Here is a 25,998-nt window from a genome sequence, read left to right as displayed (position 1 = left end):
TGTTCTAATATTGTTTTTCCCTTTCTCGTTATTGCAGGTCGCAATGTTCGAACAGCAGCTGTGGTTGCGGTTCGCCGGAAGTCCTTAAGCTGGTACTCACAGGTGAGTGATGTTTCTTCTTCTGTGGGTTTCCACAGATTGCAGCCCAGTGGAGATGCTGAGTGCTGGATGGTGTTGTCTTAGGTAAGGCAGAATAATCTTGTTCTTGCAGGATTACAGGATGCTGAAGACTAGGAGCTGGACACGGTGAGCGTCACACTGCAGGTTCCAGAATAACACTAAGCGTGTTCTGCAGTCAGGGTGTGGTTTATATAGCCCAGGTAAAGTAGTACCAGGGAAAGTAGTTCCAGGCCTGCAACACCCAAAACACTAGAACGCATGGCTTGGTTCTTAGAACTAGACTGTGTGGGTGCTTCCATGTTGGATTTAAAGACCCATGTACATAAATGGGACCTAGTTTGAACAGCCCTTCCTTCCTACATATGAGCCTGGTGCCAAAGGCGCCAGGACTGGCTCCAAGAGCCCTTTTGCAGTGGTTTTAAAGCCCTCGGCGTTCTGATGGGAGCCTGCTTGTGGCACAACTTGGCCCCCCTCACAATGGTCATGACACGTCTGTCAACATACGCGACCACCATGCCGTTGATGGGCCCTACTCTGTCAATGAGCCACCAGCGTACATCGTCAACTCCAGCTAGTCAGTCGACTACAGTCCCGTCTACAACTCCGACACCCCCCTAGGCGACACGGAACAAGAACTTCACACTAATAGAGCATATCCAGGGAGCAGAGGAGAGGGGGGTGCACATAAAGGGGGGTGCACAATCACCTTAGTGCATGCATTATAAGCTATATGGTAGATGCGGGTGTGAACGTCATCTTGGCAAATGGCAGCCATCTTAGAAGTTAGGCTCAAGCATGACAAACAGTATTTTGTGTTCTAGTGTTAGGTCCCTTGCATGAGCACGAACACCACCCCCACCCTGGCCTGGTCTGAGGGATCCACAACCTCCTCCATTGTTTCAGAAAGTTACAGGCCCTTGTGCCCTGGGAAGAATGCGCCCTGCAAGGTCATGAGAAGGGAGCAGAGCGCCTCTTGGCAGTCCCATTCCACGAGCAGATAGCAAGGCCCTCCTCCCCCGACGATCCCCATATGAGAAAACCAGCTTTGCCATGCTTTCAGCCCATGACACTTGCATGCCACAGCACCTTCCAAACCCAGACCATAAAACTTTTACACCCCTCGATCGATCACTCAGATCAGAAGGTAAGGCCATCGCGCCATCAGGAATGGGTAACGTGATTTGTGCAGAGAGGGTAGGGTGGCATCAGAATTATAGCCCAAACCTAAGGTGGAGGACCTTGGGAGTTGCTGATCCGTCTGGTAACGAGTGAAGTGTGTGTGAGTTAGTGTGACCTCGGCTCTCCCCGAGCCCATCCGTGTATCTGCCAGGTGCATTGTTACAATCATAAGAATAACATTGTGTGTCAGAGTAGCTAATTGTTAGGTCAGCTCACTGCGGATGACGAGCCCAGCAGCACCCATGTGAACAAAGATGGACAGATGAAGATGGACAATGGCCTGGCGTCTCATATGGAGCAGGCCCTAGATCTCTGGGCCTCCTCTAATCCGTATTGTAGAATTGTACTGTATATGATTACGTCATTAGTGACGCTGTTTGTGCTTGTAATGTACTGCACATGCCCACAGACCTCAGAACGTTTGGCGGCAGCAGAGTTCTTTGCTGATGCAGTCCTATTTTTGTACAAATAAATACTTGTTATCCTTGCAAGAGTGTCTCAGGCCTTTTTCCATGTGGGTGTGCAGGGGCATGCCTTCACTCTTACTAAGGAATATAGCATTATTCGTCCTAATCATAATTCCAGAGACCTTGGTGGTGTCCTCGCCGTAATTTTCCACTTCAAATTTTGTATGACTTGCAGACCACGCTCACGTGATACTCAATGTGAGGCGCTTCTGGTGCTGTTTGCTATCGCAGCCTCACTCTCAATCCACTTTTTAGTTATCTGTCGCCCTCATGGCAGCGACTACTTCTTTTGCGAGAATTTTTAGAACTCTCTGCTAATTTACACATTAAGTTTTAGTCATGAGGAACAATGCCTGGAAGCTGTGGTCTAGGTGGAGGATTCACCACATTTCTCTGCAGCGTTCTAGTCTTTTTGGCCACTTCCCATAAATACCTCCTAGCCACAGCCACCGTTGTATTGCAACTTTAGTTGTGTTGTCGTTCCGCTGCAGTATGCCCATACTCCCACCCTTTTTTCCTTGCTCTTATGCTTTTCCTTAAATTGCCGGCTGTGAGTTCCACCTTGCTTCCCTCCTCTAACCGTCTCTCTCTCTTGTTTGGTTTCAGTGCTCTCCCCTTGAGTTTGGGTAAGTCTTGCCGTGTTTTCTTTTTTTTTTTCCCTCTCTCTCTCTCTCTCTCTCTCTCTCTCTCTCTCTTTCTTTCTTTCTTTCTTCCAAATTCAATCTTGCTCCGTATTCACTCTCGCTCCGGCCGCAGGTTCCAGCTGACAGTGGTTTCATATTACATTCCCTTCAGATTGCTGTTTCGTTGGATTCTTGCTGGTTGTCTCTCTCTCCGTAGATCTCTGCAGTCTTTCTGTTTACTGTTTTCTAGTCTTTCAATTACCTTTTTTTAGGCTTCTTCTCCGGGGACTTCACCTCCTTTCTTTTGCCTCCGGTCTCTCCCTTGTTATCTCTTGCTGCCAACCAACCCGACCTCCTTCCAGGTTCTCTTTTGATATCAGCTCTGCCGTGCTTTTGCCATTCTACGTCTTCACCTGCTAGAGGTCTGGACTGCTCTTCATCCTTACGGATTCCACTTGCTAATCTTCAGTTCGCTGGACTTCATTCATTCAGGTCTCATTGCCATTCATCTCAGACACTCTCATCCCCTCTTGGATTCTCCAAACTCACCGGAACACCAACCAGGGGTTTTCTGTGCCTTTGGGTTTTTTCCCCTTTCTGGGCTGCACAGGGAGGACGTCATTCATGTTGGTACTGTTTTATCGGTCCAACCAAGGTGGCGAGATCCCGGAACAGACCCTACCTCTTAAAAAAAAAGGGTGCTCCGGAGGACATCTCTGCGGACAACTCAATTTCCGAGGCCTCCTCCAGCGACGTTGAAGAACAGGTGAGCGCCCGGCAAGTTGACAGTTTTCCCATTGAGTTATGTTGGGTGATTTTAATTTAAAATCTATTTCTTCTTCTGCTGGGTTGTCCTCTCAATTCCTTGCTGCAATGCATGATTTGGGATTAAAGCAGCTGGTAACTGAACCCACACATATGCTAGGTAACACCCTGGACTTTGTTTTTTCTGATGAATTATCTACTACTATTTTTCCTCCTTGGCAACTAATATGGTCTGACCACCTAGCTGTGCCTATTATCTTTCAAACTCCAGCCCCACCCCCCCGTGCCACTCTAGCAACAAAAATTGTTTTTAAATGCTGGTGGCATTCAGTGACTTGAAATTAGATGATTTCTTTTATCCAGGATACATGCGACCAATCAGAAACAGTTAACCTTTCTCACATATCTCAGACCTTTGCCTCAGCAGCTGTTTGCTACCTTGAAACCTAAGAGTCAACTGCCACCACCAACACCCACTGGTGTAGTAAGATATTGAAATCTTTTTGTCTAGAACAGATGCGTGCTGAATGCAAATTGTGTGCAGATAATTCCTCTACTACAAGACAAAGGTTTCAACTGGCCACGTAACAATATCATTCGGCTATTCTGATAACCAAATCTTCTTTTTATGCAGATAAAGAGGCTAATGTGCTTAATCAACATAACTAACTATTCTGATTGGTTCGTTCTCTTTCTTCCAATACTAATCCTGCAGCAGGTGTCACTCCATCTCACGCTTTGTGCGACTTTCCTCTCTGACTTTTTAATTCAGAAAGTACAGGATACTAGGAACCATATTTTGTGTTCTGGTTTAGCCACAAATCTCTTACCAACTACTAGCCTGGCCACTGATTGCCATCATTCTTGGTCTTCCTTTGCACATATTATTGTGGCTAGCAGATGCCTAGAAACACCATCTCCACTGGACCCTATTCCATTAGTGGTTATCAAGAAGATGATGGCGGCCTCTGCTTCTCAGGTCCACCGTGCCGCTAATGTCCCCAGCTCACGCAGTTATGTTCCTGTGGAGCTGAAGCATGCACTGGTAATGCCTCTTTTAAAGAAACCTTCGCCAGACCCCACTGTCCCTGCACACTTCCGTCCTATCTCCCTTCTTTCGTTCTTTTTGAAACTTCTTGAAACTTTGTTTTCCCCTCTTCTCACTGCATTTCTTGAAGAATCTGGTCTCTTTGACCCATTCAAGTCAGGGTTTCAACCAGGCTGGGGCACTGAGAGTGTGCTAGCTTCGGTGATGGATGATCTCACGAGGCTGGTAGACCACCACGGGTGGTGTGGGTACTAATTCTTTTCGATCTATCGGCAGCCTTTGTTACGGTTCACCACCTCCTCCTGGTCAGCCGTCTCACCGCGGCTGGCCTGGTTCACATCCTTCCTAGCTAAAAGGGGTCAAGCTCTCTCACTCTCTCTCCTTTTCTTTCCACACTCTTTCTTGTGGTGTCTGTGAGGGGTCAGACATGCGAGACAGACAAGTAGATAGAGTTTTCTTACAAGAAGTCATTTTATTAAATAATAAAAGGTGGGATGAATGCCTATCTTTGTCTAGCCTAATAAGGATTTCCCTACCTAACAAACTAAGGTTAAAGGAAAATTACCTAATGTCCAAAGGTATCTGTCCTTCACACTAATCAACATACAACAAAACATACAGGAATTGTTTGGCAATGTGAGCGTTAAACAATAACTCATGAATTCAAAACGAAAATTAACATAGATCCTTGTGATCCAGGTTGGATCACCTTCCCCTGGATCAACGCAGGATGTTTCAAACCCAAAGCTCAATTGCATTAACTAATCAAAATGCGCAGTTCCAAAAATTTCCTTTGTCTTGGATAAGTTTACTAATTCAGTTGCAACAAGAATTTGTTATCTTGATAACAATTAGCACAACTTCCACAATCTTTGCTGGGCTGATCAAATAGGGTTATCTCTTTCAATGTCAAATCAAATGTCAATGTAAATGTTCTCCACTCTGAAAGCAAATCACTTGTTATCATTTCACATTTATTCTTCATGCATAATGTTGTTTTGTCAGGATGGATTACATAACAGTTCATCACAACACATTGGTGGAAGTGTCACTTATTTTCTACCACAACCTTCTACCAATTCATAGTACTTCAAATCATCATCTTCTTCGTCTTCCTGTTCCACTCGCCTGTCAGGACTAACCTCCGATTGTCCCTTTCCTGGTATACTCCCCTGCCAGGACATACATTCCAACTACTAATATTTGTACTCTATGGTGAGGTTTGTTCCAATCTTTCCACATTTCAATCCTCAATAGGGAAATAGAAATTAACAACTTAAGTCTCTTGTCTTTCCACACATTTAATTCATGACTTCTAACTGCTTCTTTACTCAATCTTTTGACTTTAAGCACAGTTGGATCACAACTTCTTTTACAGGTATGCACAAAGTCTAACTGCTTCTTGATTCAACCTTTTGACTTTAAGCACAATTGGATCCCAACGTCTTTTATACCGTACAAAATGACAATACTTCTCATGTGCATCAGCTGCATTAGGCAATGCATGTTATACTCCTCTCCCCCATGATCCTTTCTACAAGGAGGGGCTTTGTCCTCCAGTCTCTGATTTCTTTTTATAAAACATCTTGACTGTTGGCAAAGTATGTTATAGTGCACCTTTGTTGGATTTCTCTCTTTAAGCAAGTGATATCCCCTTGGCTCTTTAAGTGTGTCCTTTTGGCTTTGGTAATACTGGTTATAGTGTTCTCTTATTCACCATCTCCCTCTTGGAAAATTATCTTTACTTTGCTTAGTTAGTTCCCCCTATGGACTTTGGCTATACTTCTTACAATATTTTACTGCTCGATGTCTCAAGTGTATTCGCTTTGTTGAGTTATTGTCCCCTCTTGGCTTTGGCAATGCGAGTTACAATATTCTCCTGCTCAATTTAATTTAATGGTTCCGTATTCAAAACGTGCACTTGTACCCAGCAGTCTATTTTGGAGCTGTCCGGAGTTACCTCTACTAGGCCTTCTCATTGGTTTGACTTGAAGGCTCCTTCGGACTTGCAGCTTCTGCTTACTTACACATCGGTGCCTCACTGATGTTTGACATCTCGGGTTCGCCTTCCTCTGCTCATGTTGGCTGTCACCGGAGCACGCTCTTCGGTGACAACGGTTCACTGAAGCAAGATGCAGGACCCAGAGACTCTCTCTCTCCTTTGGGGTAGCCGGCCTCCCGCTGCACGTCCTCTGCATCTGTCTGGAGTTCTGACCTTCTCCGCTTGCTCTGCACAGCGTCTTGCAGCTCACAACGTGTCGGTCCCAGCTTCCACTTTCTCCTGATGCTCACACTACTCACTCAGCTAATGCTCCCACTGCTTCTCCTGCTTCCCATTAGCGCGCACCTGAAGGGCCTTTAAATGTTTAAAGGTCCCTCTCAGGTGTGGGTGGTTACAACAACTAGACCACTCACTATGGTTTAGTAAGTCCATAATGTTCTTAGATGTTTTAACGTCATATAATCTACTTTTTTTCAGAGGTTCATCGGATATATTTTTAAGAGGAGCATTTAAAGAAGGTAATGTTTTTCCCTTAGGTTTGTCCAAACCTGATAAAAAATCATAACTACTACAAGTAGTTGCATTATCTCCCTCTTCCCTACATATATGGCCTCATCACGAGTTGGGCGGCATCCCCAGCGGTTTTACCGCCGGGGCTATTAGCGTTACTGCCAAACCTCCTGGCGCTATTATGACCAGATCACAGGTTTGGCGTAACGGTAAGTCCCCATTCCCCACTGGGCCCATTTTGGAATTTCCCATTCTCCATTGGGCCCAATGGGGGATTCTCCGCGCTACGGTATTAGCGCAGCGGTAATAGCACAGAAAATCAGCAAAATCGCAGTGTGATTTGGCAGACCCTTAAATGCAGTAATAGCGTAGCGTTACGTCACGACCTGGATCACCTCCTTCCTACAAGACAGAACCATGCAAGTATTCTCTGACTTAGCCTCTGCCTCGCCCACTATCATGCTCTGTGGAGTTCCACAAGGCTCCTGCCTCTCACCCACCCTCTACAACATCTTTACTCGCCCACTCTTTCTCATCCTCGACGCTATGGGCATCTCCTATACAAACTACGCGGACGATACACAGATCCTCCTCACCCTCACGGGCAACTATGACACAGACTCCACCATGCTTAACAACATTTACAACACCATCCAGGCCTGGATGGCAATAAACGGACTGTGCCTCAACTCTGACAAGACAGAACTCCTCCTGGTAGGCTCCCCCGACACACTAAAAAACCTCAACTCACAATTTAGCCACTTCACTATTGACTCCATCAAAATTCCTGTATCAGACTCAGTTAAAACCCTTGGAGTCTATTTGGACTCCAATCTATCCATGAGCAAACAAGTTAGTGCTATCGCCTCCTCGGCAGCCTACCATGCCAAATTAATTAATGCAGCCAGACCATTCCTTTGTAAAGAGAACTGCACTAACATACCCAGAGCCATCACAGGCTCAAGGTTAGACTACTGAACAGAAAGGAATAAAGGTGCACACTCTAAGTACTGTAGTTTAAGGAGTTACAAGCTTTAAGATCAACAGATAAAGATTTCTGGGTGCGGGGGATGAAAAGCGGCCCTGGCACAGGGTCACATAAATATATAGAAACGAAAAAAAGAGGATCCAAACTGGAACCCTCCCGCCCCTGCACACCTTTATATTGCATCAAAACGATGCCTAAATATTAGTTCAAGGAAACTAGTTAGCAATTCATAATCAGAATGTTCAATTAGAAAACATATACATAAGAAATACCAGGAGACTGACTCCCTTCCCCTGGTAACAAAGAAAGCCAGCTCTCAGGGCGTGTTCTTCAAGTGCATAGCACTTTTCCAATAAGGGAAGCAATCAGGAGCAGGTCTCCCTTCTCCTGGTTCACCACACTTCCAGTTGGCTTCAACAGTTCTTAAATTAGATCCAACCATTATCTTCCCTTTTTCTAGTAAACAACCAGCCCTCCTGGCATGGTAGAACAACCTTTTACTTTGTCTTCTGATTCAACAATGACAGTAACCAGAAGAATTACTCCATTCTCCTGGTTCAACTAGTTATCTGGCAATAGTTCATATCACCTTCTAGAACTCATTCCAAACTTCTTTCAGAACTTTCCCAAAATGCACAGTCTTTCTTTCTAGAAGGGAGGACGCTCTCGAGGTTTCTTTCTCCTACCCTGCTTAGGTCACACTTAAGTCCAAGACTGAGATTGATTACTCCCAAAGCTTGCTTCAAATAGAATAGCTTGAGTGGGTCTACTGTGATGAGGGAGATTACTCCTGAGGCTTGCTTCAAATAGAATAGCTTGAGACGAGTGAGATTACTCCTGAGGCTTGCTTCAAATAGAATATTTTGAGTGGGTCTACTGTGACGAGGGAGATTACTACTGAGGCTTGCTTCAAGTACAGTAGTTTGAGTGGGACTATTGTGATAAGGGAGATCACTCCTGATGCTTACTTCACTCTTACACACTCCCCTACCGGGTCTCCTGTACCTCCCATTACCTGGTAGCTGCAAGGAGTACATCGCCTTTCTTTCCTGGGTGTTGATTCACTGCGTTCCCTGCGGACGCTGCTGTTCTCTGCTTCCTGCTGCGTTTCCCTTGCACTGCAGGACCTTACACCATCCGATGTTGGCACCATTCTGGGACCACCCGGTCCACCTGCTTGAGGTCATGCACAGTCAGGCTCCCTCCAACTTCTCGGCAGGTCTGCACTCCCTTCGGGTGCTAGAGGACTTCTGCAGCCCTCCGTCGGAGTCGTGTTCCCAGGAGTTTGGCTTCTCATGTGTATCGTCGCTTCTCCACTTTCGAATCTCCAGGGCTTGCCAGGACTCATGCTGGCTGTTCTCTCTTTCTTGCAGTCCCTTGTCAGTTTTATGTCTCTTGGCTGGGTCCTCCCCAGCAGAGAATCGTAGTCCTTCGTTTGTTCTCTTGGTGTAACCTTTAAGCCTCCTCGGGGCCTACCTATTCCCAGTACTTCCTATCTTTTCCAATGGAGTAATCTGCACACCTCCTTTACTTTTCTTCCACACAGTACTTTGCAATAGGGTAGTCTGCACAACTCATTTACTCTTCTTCTTCACAGTACTTTGAGGAGTTACATAATTAGGTCTTATAGAAAGAAGGGAATGAACATTACAATAGCACACGATAGTGCTGTCAGATGGAGTCTTCAGATTCAGAAGATTGGAACGAGAGTCCTTATCCCCAGGAGGGGAGTCTTTCCCTGTGAGGTCCTCCGGCATATTACCACCCTTCACAGGAAGGGGCTCCCCCTGGGGGAGAAGTAACCTGGTCCCATGATTCGTCACACTTCATAGCCCCCACTTTTTAAACTACCATGTCATATGCATCGGGGAGATCAGGCAACACCCATCAGGAAATACTTAACCCATGGTTCTTGTTCTGGGATTTTCCATCCAGCAGTATTGAAAATGTTTGAGGCCATGTTAATATGGTTTATGGCCCTGTAGTGTTTCTCATGGGGCAGTGTGCCCTTCTTGTACAATAGAACCAGGATGCCATAGGACCCTGTCGCCCACCGCCGGTGCACCCCCCACCAGTATGGAATCCTTGGCTTTCAGATATGTCAATATTGGGTGGGTGAGATGATTCTCCCAGGATTCTGAAAGACCAGTCTCTGGGTGGTCTGTAGCGTTCTGGCACACTCATAGATTCCAGATCACCAGAACTGGAACTTTCCAGAAGGATTGTCTGACTCCTAGCCCTTCTAATACAGATGTTAGACTCATTTCTCCAAACACAGGCCAGGGTCTCTTCAACATGTAAATCTACACTCAGTGCAATGTGGGATGGAGATTTACCTTGTCCTTTTTCTGTCTCTTTCTCCCTAGGATGTGAAGAGCATCTTGGACAAGTGCGTGGCCCTCTTGCTGTCATGTACACTCTATCAGGAATCGCCTTCCTCCTATTAATGTCACATTAGAGACACACGCTTGATCCTTACCCCTGGCAATCCTCCCACTCCTCTGAGTTCAGGTTAAGAGTTTCCCTGTCATCCTAACCCCACAGGAGGTCTCTCTTTCATATTATCTGTCTTTCACAGATACTTCCAGGCCCATCCTTACCCATTGAGGCCTTTCAATCTTCTGCTCCATCTCACAAGTATAACCCATGTTCACCCCAGCACGTTGATGTCTCCCACTCCTTTAACTGAGCTTAGCGTGTGGGGCTCGTCTCCTGCTCATTCTCCATAGGAGGTCCCTCATTCTTTGTATCTCTCTCCTCAGGACACTCCCAGGCCCATCTGTACCAAGCAAGATCTTCCAACCTTCTCATTTCAGTATGCATGCATGGGGTTCACAAATCACAAAGCTAGCTTTCATAGAACAGACTCCAGGCCCATCCTTGCGGTGGACACCCTGTGCAAGCAGCCGTTCCTTCCAAAGCCACACACCCAGATAAAGCCAACTCCAAACTGTGACATGGCAGGATCCATCCTAAATAAAGCACCTATACCCAATCTACACCCTGTCATCCCCCCAACCTCCTATCCCTGTGCTTTGCTCACAGGGTTTGAGGGGTGCCCTGAATTGAGTGTGATAATACAGAATGCAGGCCTTTTGAAATGGTAATAGTTGTTTACACTCTGCCAGATCCCCACCGTAGGGGTCTGAGCGCATTGGCATGTCTGAAGTTGGCCTATTTTGATCCTGCCCGGGGTGTCCAGACCTTGGCATGCAGAGGGAAAGGAGCAGGCAGGGGGGAGATATAAAATGAAGGGGAAAGAGGGTGCAGTTGACACAGATGAAAGAACACAGTATGCAGATGGGAAGCCATGTTTTGTGGTAGCTTGGCTGCATGTGGGACCAGTTATGGAGGACCAAAGCTCAGGATTGAAGAGAAGAAAGGTGGACTGGGCAAGCTCGGAGTAGTAATTCTGAGACTGGGCAAGCTCAGAGTAGTAATTCTGGGACTGGGCAAGCTCTGAGTAGTAATTCTGGGATCGCCAAGCCTTGAAGCTGAGAGTGACCCTCTCAAGAACAGACTGTTGAAAGGTCAATGTAGGTGAAGAACAAAGGGGAGGAATGGGAGGTAAGGTCCAACGGACACATTTCAGGGTACCTTGGAAGCCTGGCGCCCTTAAATATGGGAAGTTCTTGAGATCCAATTGTGCAGTACTGGAAATGTCCCAATTGCAAATGGAGTTGATGAATTGCAATCATCTAAATGCAGAGCAAACTCCAGTAGCATAGGTGGACTGCTTGATGTAAGTGAGTCGGCTACATATAAACGATGGGAAACTAATAGACATCCCAGGGGAAAGTTGTGCAATGAAGTCCAGAGAACAAATAAGTCATAAAACATTAAAAGTTCAAAAGAGGTTATGCGACATAAAGAAGACAACCTTGGGCAGTATGTAAACATAAGAGCCGGTGAAAGACTTGTTGATCCCGAGGAGACTCGACATGTAACAATTAAGTCAACAGTTCTCTCCTAAAATAACAGGCATTGGAATCTATAAGGCTGTGCAACTGTAAATATATAAATATGGCAGCGATAGATTTACTTACTTTTCGGGTAAATCACAGGGAAGAGAAGCACAGATAATGCAACTCTGCACAGCTGCAATCAAACCCAGCAGAATGGTGAATTTCCTGTCACAAAGTTATAAAGGGAGAAGTGTGTAGAACATGGTGTTCAGGAGCGCCTAGAAAACCACCATGTAAACTTGGCACTGTGGTTTCTAAAGCACCTTTCAAAGTGCCCGCCCAGTTCAGACTATTTTACACGATCTCTGGAAATAGTTCTTATGCTTGGAATCGGGGTTCACTATATGACTGGTGGGGTGACCTCCGTGGCTGTCCCCCCTGTCAATCCAGGAGCCCTTCCTTCACATCGTCCTCCCTGGTCACTTTCATGACAGAGGGGCCAAGTTCAGTAAGGAAGGCACCAGACCTCCACCTTTAGGGGTGCACAGTATTAAAGGGGATCATGTACCATGGCTCCCAGTCATTCAGCGATAAACCAACCCCCACTCACACTCTCTCTCAGGCCACCCAGAAACAGGTGGGAATATTAGGAGGGAAGGGAATGACCGACAGCAGCAGAGACATTTACATTCAAAGTACATTACAGGAATGAAAGCCCGAAGGGACATTGACAGGTCATAGGTTCAAACACACAGATGTGGGTGCCACTGTCAGGAGGTGCACAGGTGCTCCCTGGGTAGGTTTGGGAACTGCTATGCTGATGTAAAGGCTCAGGCAAGCGCATATAGCAAGAGGGCGAACCAGAAAGGAGAACAGGCAAGTGCCACAGGTGACCTCTAGAACACCCAGACTTCAGAGAATGGTTCAAGGCTTTTGATCTTGTTGAACACAAATAATTCAGAATCTTTTTTACAGCATATAACTGAAATGCAGCACGCTGAAGCTACCCCTCTCATCTGCTGTGGGCTTCCTGTCTCCCTATCCGAGGCTTCTCTATATCCCAGGTTGGCCACTAGAGATTGGTAACATCAACTATCTATAACTCTATCTGGGGTGATGGCCCGAAGGTCTGAGCCTTTTCCATCTTATTCTTTCCGGAGCTCATTTAGGGTGAACGTATCCTGACAACTCCCCAGGATGTCTACTGCAATGAAGTCTGCTGCCTTTCCCAATGCCTAGCCCCTCTCACACTGGGCTTTCATGGGCCTCATTACGAGTGTGTCGGTCCGGTAACAACGGTGCCGGTAAGTCTACCGGCACCGTTGTAACCGGACTGGCACACTCCTAGTCTGCGATCAGCTGCCGTCCTGCTCTCCAGGTCTGACCTGGCGGGCAGGACAGCACCCACTCACAGACTTACATGGAAGCACTGGCACTGTTGCACAAGGTGCCGGTGCTTCCATGCTCCCCGTTGAGTACTATGGGACTGAAATGGGAATTTGCCTTTTATGGCACCTCACTTTCTGTACCGCCAGGCCCCTATCCCCCGGTAAATCTGGCAAACCAGGCACCGGTAAATCTTGCAAGTCTGGCAGCAGCCTGCCGGTTTTACCGGCATGGCTACTGCCGGATTTGTAATGAGGCCCCTTGTGTTCCTTTTCCTGATGTTCCTTCTCCTTATTCCCTCCCCTCTATCCTCTCCCTTCCTCTTTCTCTATTTCCCTTCTCTAGTCCCACCTTCTGTCTCTCTGATGGTCACACGATCTCCTAGCTTCATATCTACTCTTTAATCTCCTTTCCACTCTCTCTACTCTTAACTCTCTTCTTTTTTCCTGTCTACTCGCCCCATCCTCGTCTCCCACTCTCATACACCTCTTACACTCCCCGAGCACTAGTCTTGCTTTCAATCACATATTCTTCTACTCTCTCTCTAAAACCACTCACACTTTCCAGAAACCATTCATACACTCCTACACTCAAGTGCCACTCTCTCTAACAACCAACACCTCACCTGCACCAATCTCCAAGACAGTCCTTTAAATGCTCAGCTTCACTGTCCTTCCTCGCCTGGTCTCTTGGCCCACCTAAACTCCACCTGACCTCACTTGAACACTGCCCACTCCTTCTGTCTCCCATGGGGTTTTTATACCCCCGACTTCTTGGCATGGTCTTTCCCTCTCTGTCTCATTGGTTCAATTCTTTACCTGTTTCTTGCAGCCAATCTGATTTTTCTAATTCCCCTAGGGTTGTACCACAGAGGCAGGAAGATTTAAAACCCCTGCTTAGCCCCACGACCTTTCCATGCGTAAGGTTCAGGTTCGTCTCTACGATGCTGGTCCTGGTGGCCGTGTGGCTGTTGCAGAGATGTGGTGGCCCCATTTCTGGCATTGCCGTCTCATTTGTGAAGCTGGCGGTTTCATTCCACAGAGTGCAGCGACTTCTATCTGCTGCAGTGCATCCTGCTAATCCTGGTAGTCATGAAATGAAGGAAATAGAACTCTGACCAGAATAGAGTACTGCAGTCAATCAGTCAATCAAAGATTCTTTATTTTGGCAGAAACCGCCATAAAAGATTTTATAAAATCTCGAAATTCCAGGAAAGCATACTAAAATTCCTTGGCATACAAAAGCAGTATCATAATATATATATTCAAAGCAATCAATACATTTCTAAAAGGCATACTTAAAGTTCCTCAGCAATTAAGAAACAATATGATATAGTGTATCAGGTGCACAACATTTAGTCTAATAAATCTCTCATCTGTCTAGCAGAAGATGTTTAGTGATGATCTAAAACCATTGGTCCTGAAAAAATTGACTTGGTGTACAACAAACTCTTATACATTTGACCATTTTAATTATCATATTCAAAATCCATAAAACACTACTAAAAGACTTGTTTAAAACACACAAAATAACCCAAGATTAGACCAAAATGGTGGGTATAACATCAACCTAATGGGATAAATTACACCATAATTAACAACATATAAAATTCAACAGACACATGACAATTACAATACACTATGCATTTAAACAGAGTGTCGATTCACAACAACCATATCCCGACATGTTTCAGTTCTTTATAGCTTCTCAGTGTTTGAACTTTCTTCAGGGGAAAAAAAGCTTTTCACATACATTTTTCACCACCATGTAATCCCGAGTAAGGAGTGCGGCGATCCAATGTAAGGCCACCTGCACAGAACAAAACCAACACCAACAGATAAGACAGTGAGCCACGTTCTCAAAGTAACTCGAACACACACCTCTAGGTTACACCACATCGGTGTCTAGAGGACTCAGGTAAAGGTCTCCAATAGGCCTGCCCTCAAAAAGCAAAACTACTATACCTCTGAATGTGACTTTAGTAGTGCTAATGTCGAAGTCCAAACAATAGCTTCAAAACTTCTTAACTCAAGTCTATTTTAATATATGGGTTCTCAAGGTAGCCCTGCTAGTTCCAAGATCTGTACAGATAGAAAATAATAAACAGGAAACATAAATCCAACAATATACCAAGTTACTATTATATAACACCTGAAGAATTACACCTACACCTTATAGCCCAACAGTTCCATCACCTTAAATTCACCTGTATCAGTAAATCAAAAAACACCACATAATGTCCAAAACACCACTGCCACCACCTTTACACATTAACATAATTACCTCCACTACGAGACTGCAGTGACATTCACTGTTTAATGGGCTTCAGTACTTCAACCGAAGCTAGCACGTCAATAGAGTCTTGCACACTCTCTGATATCTAGAGAGGCAAGTAAAGAGTATGTTACATTGTGCTACCAACAATGCGGTATACATAAAATTAGTGGGTGGCTGTAGCTGCTAAAACGACACTCTAATTACCTTATCGGGCAACGGACAATGCTCTCCTGTTGCCGCGAGCATGTACAGGCAACACCATTCAGCACAAGCGCTGTAAGTATAGCGTGCATGGACACAGAAGACGGACTCCCGTCATCCGGAGCTCAGAAACAGTAATAGAGCTCAAGGAAGGACTACGCCACCTACTCGCCTCATGTACTACAGGATAAAGCCGAATATACCTAAAAGGTATAACGCCAAAAACAGCAATAAATGTAAATAAAAGTAAAACAAAACTGCACCAGCTCCAGCGCAGAGTGATACAACCAAAGTACGTACATCAGTACCACGTACTGCAACGGGCGCCATATTGGAACAGAGCAGGAAGAGGTAAAGAATGGCAAAAAAGGTAAAACCATAACAGAAAGACAGGGAAAAAGATTCCACGGTGGTGAAAAAAAGTGTTTAAATGCATTCCTAATGGCCATAATGGCGGAAAACTGTAAAAACAATTTTGACGTATGCAACAGGGCATATACGAAACTAAATATGGAATAGCCTCCTATACCTAAAGCAAATTGATTACATGTCTGTATAAATACACAGTTGCAGCATTGAAAAAACTCAGCCGCATTATTGTAAATACCCGGCACATGTTTTGCCTGAAAGCGCACATGGTTCTCTAGACATGCCAATACCAATCTCTTTAGTAATCGTAAAAACCATAGGGCATATGCCTTTTGACTGTTAATGGAGCACACCACCGACCTGCTGTCCGACCAGAACAACAAATCCCTGTCCTTTAGTTCCCCCCCCCCAAATCTCTACTGCCACCACTATGGGAAACAATTCCAAAAATGTAATGTTCCTGGTCAGTCCACTGTCCACCCAACTGTCCGGCCACCGCTGTCCACACCATTTGTTCCCCAAATTAGGCGACATTCCCTAAGGAGAGCCTGGAAAAAGACCTGCCCAGAGGGATGATCCGCAGGGCGAAGTTCAACTGCCCCACCAAACTCTGTAGCATGCCCAAGGTTACTTTTTTCAGCCGCAAGCAAGTAGCCACTGCCTCTCTGAAATTCCTGAACTTGTCCTCGGGTAGGCGGCACACCTCTTGTTCAGGGTCACTCTCTAGAAATGTGCTGAATGCCTCGAAGTAGGAACATGAAACCGAAAATCCCATTAGCATACCTTTGTCAAAGTAAAATTCCCCCCCACCCCCCCACTTGGAGACCCAGTAAATGGTAATCATCTGGGTGTACTGGCAATAATCGGAATGCTGATTTGATGTCAGATTTTGCCAATAAGGTACCTTTCCCCAATTTCTGTTACACAGCCAGTGCTCCATCAAATGTCGCATACCTTACGGAACAGAACACCACATCAATCGCATCGTTTACTGATGCGCCCCAGGGAAATGATACGTTGTGAATCAATCGGAATTTTCCATGCTCTTTTTTGGGGACTATCTCCACCGGTGAACACACAATCTTTGGCAGTGGTGGGGACGTGAAAGGCCCCACCATCCTACCCAATCTCTATTCTTTCTCCACCCTGTCCAACATCAATCCCGATTGGCTTCTCTGCACCCCACCATCTCTCGGGAACGGTGGCACTGTAAATTCCCACACCGGAATCCTGAAACCTTGTGAGAAACCCTCCACTAGTAGTTGTGCCTCATTGTGCCTGGGGTACCCATTTGCCCAACCCCGCACTGGTGAGGGCAAATCCGCTGGTTGCTCCCCCAATTCTAATCCTTCTCTTCTGCTCTTTGTTTCTTTTGGTGCACTTGGCCTCCCTGTGCCCAAGCATTCCACAAAATGAACAACTGTGCTTAAACGTGCACGCTGGTCTTACACAGGTTGTTTTATTAAAGGCCCAACAGGCTCCCTTTCTGTCCCACGATCCTGTGCTGCTCTGAAAGGTTTGAGTCTGTCTCCCCATCCCAAACTGCCTGCTGGACCGGCCAGCTCGCACATAAGTCCATTGCCCTGGTCCCCCAGTCCATCTGCGCGTTCCCTGCCTCGGTGCTCTTAAACCTCTCATCATACACCAACCAAGCCCCAAAAGCACAGTCATGGTACATTGACAACACCAACTGATGATAGGACCATAGTTTTTGGTGTAGCTCAGGATATATCTCCAGCAGTATCGCAGAAAATATAGAAAAACTAGTGGACCAATTGATTGGAGATTTTTTGACAAAGAATTTCCTATCTTTTCCTTCACCCTTATCCTCCTTGCACTCCTCTATTCTTCTGTAATCCAACAATGAGAAAATATCAATGTATCTGTCCTTCCAAATGTTTTCCTTCGTGTCCATCGACCCGTGCCATGTAAGCATACCTGGTGTCATTGCCTGCCCAGGGGTGGGGTCCATCTCAGCCCCCTGTTGGTGCTACTTTTTGTCCCCTTCTCTCATTTGAATTGCCTGCCTGCCTGGTGCCCCTCAGCACCTGTTGCTGTTGTAAGCGGGGTTCCCGAGGCTTGCCCTGTTGTCTGAACACCCAGCTGGCCTACATTTCCTCCTTCCGTCTTTGCCCCCTTTCCTCTTCTTGTTGTATGCCTCCTACTAGGTGTGTGGCGCCAATGGGCCCCACCCCCCGCGATGGGGCCAACGCCGGAGACCAGGGTGCCCCGGATGGTACTGGCCACGGTTGTTGTTGTGTCCCCCCTTGCCATCCCCACAATTTCCCCCTACTTGCCGTCTGGATCCCACTCCAGAATTCCCTTGCCCAGGGGTCGCCCAGCCATGCCCTGGCCCCTGCCTGCTACCCACTTCCCATGAGTTATTCTGGCTGCTGTTCATTGTCCATGGGTTGTACCTTTGCCCCACTGCCCCCCATTGTGGAGTGCCCTTGCCCTTGAGAAGTCCCAACCAACATCTCCCACTGACTCAGTGCATTTGCCCCTTGTTGCCTCGTGGTGGTCGTCCCCTCTGGCTCGCTGAGGGCCTGCTCAGCAGATGCTGTGGGGGTCATTACCACTACAGCTGGTGGTTGAGCTGTAACGGCTCCTCTCTTTCCCACCTTTTTGCTTTTCTTTGCTGGGGGGAATGCCACCCTAGGGGCCACATTGGATCTCCTTGGCCTCTGTTCCGCTCATCCCTCCACTCCTACTGGCTCTCCCACACCCACCCCTGGTGCTGGATTGCCCACAAGGGAAGCCATGATGGCATCCAGGTCCTTGCCCTGCATCATTGTGATCAGTGCGGCTAATTTGCCAGGGTCCATGGCCCTTTCTTGTTTGTGCAGCACCTTGCGTTAACAGCTCACTTTCCCATCCGACTAATGATCACCTTGTCGACCAATGCAACCTCTCCCCGATTGGTAATGGTGTTGCCTTTTCTCATTAATTACGGTGCAACCTCTCCCAATGTAGGCAACCCCTTTCAGTATTTCAGCCTCTGTCACAAGTCTCTCCCCTTCTCACCTGTTCCTCTTAGCTTGCAACCTTCTTGGATGTGTTCTTTTGCACGGTCCAGGATTTATACAGGCCCGTGTGCAGGTCTTCGGATTCCAGCATGAGGATTGCAAGTCCTACGCCAACTAGCGTTCAAATATCCAGGACCGGGAACCAGGAAGGAAACAGTATCCTAACCCGGAGGCACGGGACACCGTGCCCCAAGAACAGGAGAAATCCAGGAAGAAAAGTACAGAAGAGGGTAGTTCAAGGAAAGGGAATGGAAAAGGGAGTGTAATCATGGAAATGGGAAAATGGGACTCGGAAGGAGGCCCCGAGCGAACTCCGGCAACACAAGTCTGACTACACCAAGCGTTAGCGTTGAGACACGCAGAGCTGCGGGGGCGTGACTGTTTTGTAGGAATTTGAACGTAGCGCGTAAAGGCTGGTAAGCTGCGTTTCGTATTCAACGTCCATGTTGGAAGGATCACGGAATTCAGTCCTCTATGGGTCAGGGAACACGATGTCCAGAACGCACGTAATCGGTGGTTCATGACAGCATGCCTCCTCTGAAGCCCAGCACCTCCGGGTTTGCCTGGGTGGATAAGATGATATCTCCGCATCAGCCGGGGGTGATTCATGTTTGAGACGGGTTCCCAAGTGCGCTCACTGGGAGGATACCCTTCCCATTCGACCAAATACTGTAGTTGACCTCGTCGGTACCTGGAGTCACAAATTCTAGAGACCTCATACTCAAGTTGGTTATTGACAATCACTGGAGTAGATCTTGGAGCAATTTGAGAGGACTGCATATATGGTTTTAACAGAGAAGTGTGGAAGACTGGATGAATCTTTTTCTATGACTCTGGTAGTCGGAATCGAAAGGCCACTGGATTAACAATTTCCTTTATAGAAAAAGGTCCGTAATACCTGGGAGCCAATTTATTTGGTCATAGGTGACGAGGAAGGAGTTTTGAGGATAGCCAGACCTTGTCGCCTATTGAATAGGAAGGACCAGGCCTTCTTTTGGAGTCTGCATATTGTTTAACATCTCTTCGGGCCTTTTCTAGGTGTTCCTTTGCTTCTTTGTGTACAGTGATCAGAGTTTCAATCCATGAATCGACTGCAGGAACTGGGGTAGAATGTGGGAGAACAGATGGTAGAACTGAAGGGTAAAATCCTTGGCTACAGAAGAAAGAGCTGGTCCTGATAGCTGAATGATCCAAATTGTTGTAAGCGAATTCGGCCACAGGTATCAAGAGTGACCAATCATCCTGGACTTTGGTAGCAAAGCAGCGAAGATACTGTTCCAGGGTTTGGTTTACTCGTTCAGTAGCTCCATTGGTCTGTGGATGATAGCCCGAGGACAAGGCACGTTGGATCCCCAATATGCGACATAGTTGTTTCCAAAACTGGGATATGTACTGGGGCCCTCTGTCGGAAATGATCTTGGAAGGTACTCCATGAAGCCGGAATATTTGTTCTAGAGAAATCCCAGCTAGTTCAGATGAGGACGGTAGTTTGTATAGAGGTGTAAAATGAGCCATTTGTGTGAACAAATCAATGGCAACCATTATAGTTGTGTAGCCTCTGGAAGAAGGTAATTCCACGATAAAATCTGTGGCAATGATTTCCCAGGATTTTGTTGGTATTGCTGGTTGGTGTGGGATACCTGCTGGTTTTTCTATTGTCATGCTTATTCTGATTACAGACTGCACAGGCCTGGACATAGGTTTTTATGTCATCCTTCATCCTTGGCCACCAGAATTGTCTTTGTATAAGACAGAGGGTGTTGGAGATTCCACGGTGTCCTGAATGGAGGGTATCATGGCATAGGTTTGTGATCTTTTGTCCCAACCCTGGAGTGGGAATGGCTAGCTGAGTATCCTTGAATAGGTATCCGTCTTTTATCTTGAGATTCCACCAATTGTCTCTTTTAAACTCCTTCCAGAGTTCCGAGGACTGAGTTTGGGCTTGAAATTCCTCCAGGAGAGTAACGGCTTGAGCTACAAATATTGTGTGGGGAAACATCTTGGGAAAGGTCCGGTCCTCAAGGGGTTCATAATCAGGATGCCTGGATAAGGCATCGGCTATGATGTTATGTGTTCCAGGAAAGTGATGGATTTGAAATTGGTATTGGGCAGAAAAAAAGGCCCAGTGGGCTTGACGGCTGTTTCAGCACTCCAGGGATTGTAGGACTTGAAGATTCCGATGGTCTGTATGGACTTGTACCTGGTGTTTGGCTCCCAGAAGGAGATGACACCAGTCAGTGAAGGCTTGTCGAATAGCTAGCAACTCCTTCTCCAGGACAGAATAATGAGTTTCACTGGGAGTCAAGGTGCGGGTGTTACGCTCACCTGGCTCCCACATGGGTGTCGGTCGGACCCGGACTGCTGCGGCCTCCACCCACGTGATGCATAGCGCAGCGATGACTGACTGGATCTGCCCTCCTAATCTTGTCTGCTTGACCCGTAGACATATTCTCCTACAAGTGGAGAGATGGATTTAGCCACTTGTGGATTCAAGTGATAGCACCCCCACTGTCCTCCCCACTAATCACCTCTGTGCCCTGTCAGCAATCTCACCTTATATTCTTGAAGGATGAGCCCTCCATCCTGCGAAGCACGCAGGGGCGCGTTGATGACCAGTTACTTCACTGGCCTGAAGATATTGGAAGAATTGTAGATGAATCCTGACTCCAAAAGGTCCTGGCGAAGAGCCGTAAGTATATAGTTCGTAAGCGTTCAAAATGTCTGGAATTCACTCCTGCCCAATTCCTCTTTTATCTTGCAACTTTGACCCAATAAGAAGATTGACTGCTGAAAGCACTCCGGTATAAGTCTGTGTTACCCAACACTGTCTGGTAAGTAATGCCAAGGGTTAAACCTGCTGCTTTCTCCTTTTCTTACAGGTGCGGCATAAGAAGATGTGGCGTGCTGATGAATAAAAGCTCCGGCGGTAAAATCAGGTAAGCATTTGGCGGCTAAAGAGATTGTCTCTGTCTGTTCTCTCTGCTCAGCTTGTTGTTTCTTGTCCCCCTTAGGTGCCGGGATTCGGTGATGTAAAGATGGAGACAGCGCCGGATCGGAGAAATGCTACGTGGAACGGTGAGTATGGCGCGGCGCTGCTGCTGCGATGCGACGCGTTTAAAACAAAGTCTTTCCTCTGGTTTGAAGATGCGATGAATCCAGAATCAGGTAAGAAATCAGGTAATACTCTTGTTCTAACCTTTGCTTCTTTCTAGGTGCTCCAGGTTCGAGGCAGGCATGGCAGAAGGCTGGATGCTGCTGCTGGCACGGTGAACGTTACGCTGCTGGATGCAGAATAACGCGAAGCATGTGCTGCTCTTCGGGCGTGGTTTAAATAGCCTCCAAAGTAGTCTCAAGTAGGTATTCCTCCCCGACCACACCCGAGTAACAAAATAGTCCTTAAGGTAAAGTAGTCCCTTCCAGGCCTCACATGGGTTTGGATCTTCTTGCAGCATGGTCTGCACCAGGTAAGTGTGCACCTATGAGCCTGGCGCCTATGGCGCCAGGACTGAACCTAGGCAGCCCCTAACAGGGGTTGCTGGGTTTTTTCAAGGCAACATGATGCCTGCTCCCGGGGCTGATGAACGTGGTCTGGATGTCCGGGGGTATGCATCATGACAGCACTCCCCCTCAAGGCCCCTCCTAAAGTCGTTCCTCCCCTTGGTCCTGGTTTGTCTGGAAAGTCCCGGTGGAATCTCTTCACTAATCGTGGCGCATAAACGTGGTCACTAGGCTCTAATGACCTTTCCTGTGGCCCGTAACCTTTCCAATCGATTAAGTAAAAAAGTTTTGATTTAACCACCTTGGAGTCCAGGATGTTTTTCACCTCAAATTCAGGTTCTCCATCTATCAAGATTGGATCTGGTGGTTTGGTTAATCTTGTTCCTGGTTGAACTGGTTTTAAAAGTGAAACATGAAAGACAGGATGAATTTGCATATTGGAGGGTAATTCCAGTTTGACGGCCACCGGGTTGATAATGGCCTTAATGTTGTAAGGTCCCAAATATCTAGGATTAAAAGTCTGAGTTCCTTTCAGAGGTATGTGTTTTGTAGCTAGCCAAACCTGATCTCCAATTTGGTACTGTGGAGTTTCACTTCTATGTAGATCAGCATTTTTCTTGTATTTCTCTTTTGCTTGCTTTAAATGTCCTGTTGCTTTCTTGAATGCTTGTGTAAAAGTAGAATGTAAATGACTAACTGCAGGCATTTCTAAGTGCTGAGGCGAATCGAGTTCTGAGGTTCGAGGGTGGCGTCCATATATGGTGTAAAAGGGGCTTTGTCCGGTTCCTGAATGTACAGAGTTATTGTATGCATATTCGGAAATCCATAAAATATCTTTCCAATTACTTTCGGTCTGGTGAAGCATACAACGTAGGTACTGTTCAAGGGTCTGGTTGGTCCTTTCCGTCTGACCATCGGTCTGGGGATGGTGACTGGTTGATAACCTTACGTCGATTTGCGCCAATTGGCAATATTTCTTCCAAAAATGTCAAATGAATTGACTACCTCGGTCAGAGACCAATACGGAAGGAAACCCGTGTATTCGAACAATGTTTTTGAGGAACTCCTTGGCCAGAGTTGAAGCAGAAGGTAATCCCTTCAAAGGAATAAAGTGGATCATCTTGGAAAAAAGATCCACGATAACTAGAATGGTGTTAAATCCATTACATGGAGGCAGATCAGTAATAAAGTCTAAAGATAAAGTGTGCCATGGTGTAGGTGGAATATCCAAAGGTTTTAAAAGGCCAGCTGGTTTTTTCTTCTGACTTTTGTTTTGGGTGCAAATGCCGCAAGACATCACAAATGACTTTATATCTTTTCGCCAGGTGGGCCACCAGAATTGTCTTTTAATTTTAGCTTCGGTTTTTGCGATACCTGGGTGGCCTTCCATCAGGGTATCATGATAATTGGAGATGACAAGTTCCTGTAATTCCTTGTGTGGTAGAAATAGTCGTCCTTGATAGTAGGGTAGATCATTGATGACTGAGTAATCCGGGCCTTTCTTTACCCAGTCCTTCAGGGCTGCTGGATCGAAGAGTTGTTGGATTTTTAAATGAATTTCTTCTAGTGTCTGTAAAGTAGATATACCAAGAATTCTTTGTTCAGAAATTATAGGCACCGGCTCCGGGTTCGCATATGCTGCTTAAATTCCTATTCGGGATGAGGCATCGGCTATGATGTTATGTGTTCCAGGAAAGTGATGGATTTGAAATTGGTATTGGGCAGAAAAAAAGGCCCAGTGGGCTTGACGGCTGTTTCAGCACTCCAGGGATTGTAGGACTTGAAGATTCCGATGGTCTGTATGGACTTGTACCTGGTGTTTGGCTCCCAGAAGGAGATGACACCAGTCAGTGAAGGCTTGTCGAATAGCTAGCAACTCCTTCTCCAGGACAGAATAATGAGTTTCACTCGGAGTCAAGGTGCGGGTGTTACGCTCAGCTGGCTCCCACATGGGCGCCGGTCGGACCCGGACTGCTGCGGCCTCCACCCACGTGATGCATAGTGCAGCGATGACTGACTGGATCTGCCTTCCTAATCTTGTCTGCTTGACCCGTAGAAATATTCTCTTACAAGTGGAGAGATGGATTTAGCCACTTGTGGATTCAAGTGATAGCACCCCCACTGTCCTCCCCACTAATCACCTCTGTGCCCTGTCAGCAATCCCACCTTATATTCTTGAAGGATGAGCCCTCCATCCTGTGAAGCACGCAGGGGCGCGTTGATGACCAGTTACTTCACTGGCCTGAAGATATTGGAAGAATTGTAGATGAATCCTGACTCCAAAAGGTCCTGGCGAAGAGCTGTAAGTATATAGTTCGTAAGCGTTCAAAATGTCTGGAATTCACTCCTGCCCAATTCCTCTTTTATCTTGCAACTTTGACCCAATAAGAAGATTGACTGCTGAAAGCACTCCGGTAAAAGTCTGTGTTACCCAACACTGTCTGGTAAATAATGCCAAGGGTTAAACCTGCTGCTTTCTCCTTTTCTTACAGGTGCGGCATAAGAGGATGTGGCGTGCTGATGAATAATAGCTCCGGCGGTAAAATCAGGTAAGCATATGGCAGCTAAAGAGATTGTCTCTGTCTGTTCTCTCTGCTCACCTTGTTGTTTCTTGTCCCCCTTAGGTGCCGGGATTCGGCGATGTAAAGATGGAGACAGCGGCGGATCGGAGAAATGCTACGTGGAACGGTGAGTATGGCGCGGCGCTGCTGCTGCGATGCGACATGTTTAAAACAAAGTCTTTCCTCTGGTTTGAAGATGCGATGAATCCGTAATCAGGTAAGAAATCAGGTAATACTCTTGTTCTAACCTTTGCTTCTTTCTAGGTGCTCCAGGTTCGAGGCAGGCGTGGCAGAAGGCTGGATGCTGCTGCTGGCACGGTGAACGTTACGCTGCTGGATGCAGAATAACGCGAAGCATGTGCTGCTCTTCGGCGTGGTTTAAATAGCCTCCAAAGTAGTCCCAGGTAGGTATTCCTCCCCGACCACACCCGAGTAACAAAATAGTCCTTAAGGTAAAGTAGTCCCTTCCAGGCCTCACATGGGTTTGGATCTTCTTGCAGCATGGTCTGCATCAGGTAAGTGTGCACCTATGAGCCTGGCGCCTATGGCGCCAGGACTGAACCCAGGCAGCCCCTAATAGGGGTTGCTGGGTTTTTTCAAGGCAATATGATGCCTGTTCCTGGGGCTGATGGACGTGGTCTGGATGCCCGGGGGTATGCATCATGACAGCACTCCCCCTCAAGGCCCCTCCTAAAGTCGTTCCTCCCCTTGGTCCTGGTTTGTCCGGGAAGTCCCGGTGGAATCTCTTCACTAATCGTGGTGCATAAACGTGGTCACTAGGCTCCCATGACCATTCATGTGGCCCGTAACCTTTCCAATCGATTAAGTAAAAAAGTTTTGATTTAACCACCTTGGAGTCCAGGATGTTTTTCACCTCAAATTCAGGTTCTCCATCTATCAAGATTGGATCTGGTGGTTTGGTTAATCTTGTTCCTGGTTGAACTGGTTTTAAAAGTGAAACATGAAAGACAGGATGAATTTGCATATTGGAGGGTAATTCCAGTTTGAGGGCCACCGGGTTGATAATGGCCTTAATGTTGTAAGGTTCCAAATATCTAGGATTAAAAGTCTGA

At 46.6% G+C, this 25,998-nt stretch overlaps 1 protein-coding gene across 2 annotated transcripts in view; it reads right to left on the bottom strand.

Moving 5' to 3' along the window:
* LOC138521862 (zinc finger and BTB domain-containing protein 12-like) overlaps positions 1–15,572 on the bottom strand; it is a 115,649-nt gene extending 100,077 nt beyond the window's left edge. Inside the window, exons 1-4 of one of the 2 annotated variants that reach the window (XR_011283147.1) lie at positions 15,475–15,572; positions 15,277–15,373; positions 14,958–15,074; positions 14,133–14,802 (exon numbers count right to left, since the gene is read on the bottom strand). The gene's annotated coding sequence lies outside the window, so the exon portion shown is untranslated. Of the gene's footprint in view, positions 1–14,132; positions 14,803–14,957; positions 15,075–15,276; positions 15,374–15,474 lie in introns of those variants that run through there. The other variant, XM_069635009.1, reaches the window with a different exon arrangement.
* Positions 15,573–25,998: the final 10,426 nt, after the last annotated feature.

Source organism: Ambystoma mexicanum, chromosome 13 (genome assembly GCF_040938575.1).
Source record: "Ambystoma mexicanum isolate Mex_15411 chromosome 13, UKY_AmexF1_1, whole genome shotgun sequence".
Classification (NCBI taxonomy): Eukaryota; Metazoa; Chordata; class Amphibia; order Caudata; family Ambystomatidae; genus Ambystoma; species Ambystoma mexicanum.
The sequence above is the reverse complement of the archived record's forward strand: the minus strand, read 5'-3'. Positions and strand labels throughout refer to the sequence as shown.